Here is a 5,704-nt window from a genome sequence, read left to right on the forward strand (position 1 = left end):
GGGCCACCTTCCAGAGGCTTCCACCCCAGCCGAAAGGGGTTAAGGATGAGTCGAGACGGGAAGCCAGCATTTAGGGATTAAATGTCATCATTTTGGCGTTGGAAAGTTGTTTACCTTGCTCTCTCCGTGTCTCCATGCTGGCAGGCGGCCAGCTCACATGTGATAGTCTTCCCTGTACTGCTGCATCATTAACCGAGTGGCGGAGCCGGCTCCCCATTGGCCGGGGAGGGCTCAGGGCCCGCAGGCGCCCTCCCATTGGCGGAGAAGGTGATGGCAGGTGAAAAGCCCTCCCGGATTGGCCGAGGGCTGGGTGTCAAACCTCCACGCTGATTTGCACTTGCTTCAAAGTGCCGGCAGCTCCCTGCCTGCTCCCTGCCTGTTCCCTATTCCCTATTCCCTGCCTGCTCCCTGCCCATTCCCTATTCCCATTCCCTATTCCCTGCTTATTCCCTGCCTCTTCCCTATTCCCTGCCTGCTCCCTGCCTATTCCCTATTCCCTGCCTGCTCCCTGTCCATTCCCTATTCCCTGCCTGCTCCTTGCCCGCTCCCTGCCTATTCCTTGCCCATTCCCTATTCCCTGCCTGCTCCCTGCCCGTTCTCTGCCCGCTCCCTGCCTATTCCCTATTCCCTGCCTGCTCCCTGCCTCTTCCCTACCTATTCCCTATTCCCTGCCTACTCCCTGCCTGCTCCATTCCTATTCCCTGCCTCTTCCCTGCCTGCTCCTTGCCTATTCCTTGCCCCTTCCCTGCCTGTTCTCTGCCAGCTCCCTGCCCTTTCTCTGCCTGTTCCTGGCCCCTTCCCTGCCCGTTCTCTGCCTCTTCCCTGCCTCCATCCTGCCTATTTCCTGCCCGTTCCCTGCCTGGTCTCTGCCTATTCCCTGCCCACTCTCTGCCTTCTCCTTGCCCGCTGCCTGTTCCCTGCCTTCTCCTTGCCTATTCCCTGCCCATTCCTTGCCCTCTCCCTGCCCGTTCCCTACCTTCTCCCTGCCTGCTGCCTGCCTATCCTCTGCCTTCTCCCTGCCCTTTCCCTGCTTATCCTCTGCCTTCTCCCTGCCCGTTCTCTGCCTCCTCCCTGCCCATCCTGCTCCCTGCAGCAGACAGGACAGTGGTATTTCCCCACCGGGTTCGGCGGGTGCTGGATCCCGCACCCCGGGGAGGTTTTGTCTCGCCCTGCCGTCCTGAGGATGACGTGTCAGAGCTGCAAACCACGGGGAAGGGGAAAGTCATGGGGTTTGGGGCTTTTCTCCTCACTCGCTTGCTTTCCTCCTTCTCTCTCATAAGGCGGTTGACTGTAAACTGCTCGGGGCAGGGATTGCACCTGGAAATTATGCCGTGGGAATAACTGAAGAGGTGAAAAAGACTCTTGCCCAAACTCGGCTTTTGTTTGCTTAAGTTTGAGTTTGCCACAGGCTCGGTGAGGGCTGAAGACAGCCTGAGGGACAGGGCTGGAAAGGTTTGCAAAAGAAATAACACTGTTAGAAAGCAGGGACTGAAGAAGGATTGGGGAAGGATGAACGGGAGACCGAGGGCAGAGAGCAGCTCCAGAGAGAGGATAAGGACATGAAGGGGAGAACATTTTTCTCTCTTAACCATTTACTATACTATTTTTTCCACCTCTCTTCTTAAAGCGACCAGCAATGAAGATGGCTACTCTGCCTGGGAAGTGCTGAGGACACAACCAGCTTTGAGCTTGGTCCTTCTGGCCGAGGAAGTCTCCCGATTTATGCAGTGGAGCGGTAACTTTGCTTTCTCGTACAAGCAGGGAACATTATTCCATAGCCTTTCATCCTAACGAGGCTTAAACTAAGTTTTAAGGATACGGCAGCATAAGCATTTAATCTATATTACTCACTGGCTGACATCTCCGGCGTCAGGTCCGGTTGTTTAGCAACAACCACTGGGCTCAGACGTTCTGCGTCCGCCGCATCCAGCGCCTCGGCAGCAGCCTGGCCCCTGATGGGCAGCCTGAGAGAGAGAGGGAGAGAGAGAGAAGGGCTAGATTTCCAGTCGTACACCCACCCCCACCGAATTTTGGTGGTTGGGTTACAAAAGGCCGTACCGCGCTGCGGTTTTTCCCCCCGGCTCCGTTCCGTTGCGCAGTGCCGTAGAGGGGAGGATGCCATTTCCAACGGCAGTGCGGTGGCAGGGACAGGGGAAGGAAACAGAAAAACAGGCATATAGGTGCCACTCCCCACTTTTTTTTTCCCCCCTCTCTTTCCCATCTCCACCTTTCTTGCCTCCCCTTCCTTTTCTGCCAGATTCCGTAGGGAATTTCAGCCTCTTACTGCAGTCGTCACAACCCCTCCTGACTCACTGAGCCTTCGCTGGCTGGAGCTGGCTCCCTTGGAGCATCCTTGCCTCCTGCAGCGCCAGTTCCGCAGAGCAGGGGAACAACAGGAATAGCAGCAACGACGGTGGTCCCTGCAGCAAGATGGACAGGCATAAATACACACACACACACTCACACACATATACAACAGCCCAAGGCAGCCATGGAGGTAACGCTGTACGGCCAGGAGCTGGGCTCAGAAACGATGTGTGGTTGCGTGGAAGTGGGGTGGGTTGAGTCTGTTTAACCGAGCGCTGCCGGAGCGGAAAAACCCTTTGCCTTTTCCCCCGTCGCAGTTGTGGGGCGGAGGACCCCATGAATCTGCAAAATTAGTGCTTCCTAATGGTGTTTCTCGGTCCTTTGGAAGGAGGTGCAACTGGCCACTGGTTATAGTTGCTTTGTGAGTGTCTGTGTTCAGCCTAGGGATGCCTTTGGTTTTATTCTTTCGCTACCGTCGTTTTGCCGCAGCGATAGTTTAATCGCGACTAAACGCAGGGAGGGGAAGGGGACAGAGATAAAAGGGGAGTTATTTCAAATGTTAAACTTCAGCTGTAAATCTCCTTACTCAGAAACTGAGGTTGCTGGCAGCAGGTAAAGCTGTGGGACTGGGAGGAAACCAGGCTAAGAAGGGGACAGGGCGTATTTCTGTAGGTTTTTTGCGCATAGGGCTGGTATGGATACTGTATGGGAGCTCTACGTGGGTAACTGGTCCATAATGGTTTCCCTGCGCATTGGCGCAAAAAGGACTGGGGAAAGCTGTGATTTCTTCCTCCCTCCGACACTGGTGTGTGTGTGATAATTGTGTAAGCTGATTCATTTTTCCGTATCCTGGTTTCCTGCCTTTGTCAAGGGGGGTTTGTGACATCCCTCAGCCTCGGTGCGGCATTATGACGCAGTGTTCGTTAATGCGCCGGGGTCCGTTGGCAAAATACGTGCCATTTTCTGGGGAGTTTTGACTGTTCGAGGACGGCAAAATTTGGTAAAGAAAGTTAAAGGATTGCAAATGCTCACGACATAGAATGTAAAAAGCGTTACCGTCTGATTCTCCTTCGCTGTGGAAGGCTCTGAGGGACGAGACAGCCATGATCTCCTCCTGCACTTGTTTTGCTGATGGTCATGTTACATCTGTGACGCAGCCCGATTTTGCTCTTGGTTCCTCTCCTGCACTCGATGGAGTTGAGCTGATGAGGGCACAAGCCTGAATAGGGTTAGAAACATTAATTTAATATCAGCGCTAAAGGTCGCGACCATCCCTGAAGTGGCAGGAATATCAGCACCCACCTATTTTCGCCACCCACAAAGGAAGGAGCTGGAACGAACACAGCAGCACCCCAAGCCATTTTGTTGCTCACAGAGTAGACTCTGAGCCTGCAGCGCTGCTGCTGTTCATTTCCATGTCACACAAACACAGCGCTGGGCTCTGTGTCAGGAGCTTTACTGATGCTGTGAGAAGCTTAAAGCCTACAAGCAAACGCTTTGCTTTTCTTATTTGGGAAAATTCATTAAAATGTCCCAATGCCAAATATTCTACCCTCACTCCTCTTAACAAATCACTTCCAGACCTGGCCAGAAAATACAATGCTGCCACGTATTATTTTTCTAAAACTTGTCTACGGTGTTTTCTTACAGTTTAATACGGGTGTGGTTGGGGAGAAGGGTAAGATTTTAGTCAGTTAAGTATCTGTATCGCTGATGCTAATGGGCAGAGATGCAGGCAAGAGAGATGAGTTCCCATATCTTGTATCTGCATCCCGGTGTAGGTACTCCCAAGCCTGGGTTGCGAAGATGCTTTTGTTCTGGAACGAGAAGGGAATGCTCTATTCTGTTCTCATTCACCCAAAAGTCTTGGTGCAAAGGCAGCAGACACGGCCAAGGTGGGAACCTCACAAAATGGTTTCACCAGCTCCGAGCTGCCGGTGCCGTTTCTGCTGGCAGGGCTCTGGGAGCTGTACCATGGGCTGTCGCTGCAAGGTCATTCCCCTGACTCATTCTCAGCCACCAGTTGGTTCAGGAACTCCCAATCTGCATTTCTTGCGAGACTGGCAGTGCTCGAGTCCACAACCTGGAGGGCAGGCTCCAAAACTAATGTTACTGCAGCAGCAGGCCACGAGTCTGAAAGCATAGATCCATAAAAATTCTGCACCTCGGAAGTGTCTTAGAATCCCCATCTATAATTTGTTTCTTGAGCTAAATAGAAAAACTTAGCACTAGTTCCCTCATCCCCTTTCCCCCCAAGACCTCCTCTGACTGCTGGGAATCAGCTCTAGTATGTATTTAAGGACTAGGCATCAACTTACATTGTGTTCCAGGGAAAAGAAGTGTCTGTGTATATTTGCATTTCTGGTCCTGCAGTCTTTACCAGGCAGACTCCGCCGGCTGCTCCGAGCTCACCGGTGTCTGTCACGCCAGTGTTGTCTCTCGTGTGCTTTTAGTTTCAGGCAGCACCTCAGCTCAATAGCTCTTCTCCCCTCCCAGGTTTCCAGATTTTCCTCTGGTGGTCCTATTTCTCCACGTCACCAGTATTTCCAGTTGACTCAGGGCAACCAACCATGGATACGTCAGGGCTGGCTCTTGTCTTCCCAGCTTCACAGGTGGCAGTGGAGTGGTTAATGCCGCGAGGATCTTGAGCTAAGCAGCCAAGTTTGTCCCCATCTTTGCAATAACAAAGCTCAATTTTGGGGAACGTTATCCTTTTGAACAGAGAGGAACAGGGGGGCCAGTGCAGACGAAGCATGGACGCAGGCAGACCCTTCCAGCTCCCAGTTTTGCTAGCCCACCTCCCTAAGCCTCCAGCCCCGAGCCACCTCCTGCCCGGGGAGGTGCTTAAAGTCAGCCTTAGCCTTCAGCATCATTATTCTCTACTTTTCAAAAGGGAAGGAACCTGGCTGCTAATCCTGATGCCAGTGACGACTCTTCGCCTACAGGGAGGCATATGTGAGAGCTTGTCTGCTAAAAACTGAGCCAACACAGTGTGATTCAGCCCTTAAGCTTTCCAAGGAAGAGCTATTTCTGAGCTAGCCCACCTCCCTAAGCCTCCAGCCCTGAGCCACCTCCTGCCCGGGGAGGTGTTTAAAGTCAGCCTTAGCCTTCAGCATCATTATTCTCTACTTTTCAAAAGGGAAGGAACCTGGCTGCTAATCCTGATGCCAGTGACGACTCTTCGCCTACAGGGAGGCATATGTGAGAGCTTGTCTGCTAAAAACTGAGCCAACACAGTGTGATTCAGCCCTTAAGCTTTCCAAGGAAGAGCTATTTCTGAGTTAAGCACATCTCCTCAGCTCCCCACACAAACACTCTTTATCCAGTACAAATGGTGCATAGTAGGTGTCCAACTGCAGCCACTGGGTTTGTATTTGGATATACAGCTCAACTGCTT

At 52.5% G+C, this 5,704-nt stretch overlaps 1 long non-coding RNA gene across 2 annotated transcripts in view; it reads right to left on the reverse strand.

The window, feature by feature from the left end:
- The window catches only part of LOC106891776, a 7,655-nt gene extending 2,325 nt beyond the window's left edge, over positions 1–5,330 (reverse strand). The window contains exons 1-4 of one of the 2 annotated variants that reach the window (XR_001412782.1): positions 4,626–5,330; positions 3,364–3,526; positions 2,314–2,420; positions 1,852–1,964 (exon numbers count right to left, since the gene is read on the reverse strand). This is a non-coding gene — a long non-coding RNA (uncharacterized LOC106891776). Of the gene's footprint in view, positions 1–1,851; positions 2,421–3,363; positions 3,527–4,625 lie in introns of both variants that reach the window. The other variant, XR_001412781.1, reaches the window with a different exon arrangement.
- Positions 5,331–5,704: the final 374 nt, after the last annotated feature.

Source organism: Calidris pugnax, unplaced genomic scaffold (assembly GCF_001431845.1).
Source record: "Calidris pugnax isolate Ruff unplaced genomic scaffold, ASM143184v1 scaffold91, whole genome shotgun sequence".
Classification (NCBI taxonomy): Eukaryota; Metazoa; Chordata; class Aves; order Charadriiformes; family Scolopacidae; genus Calidris; species Calidris pugnax.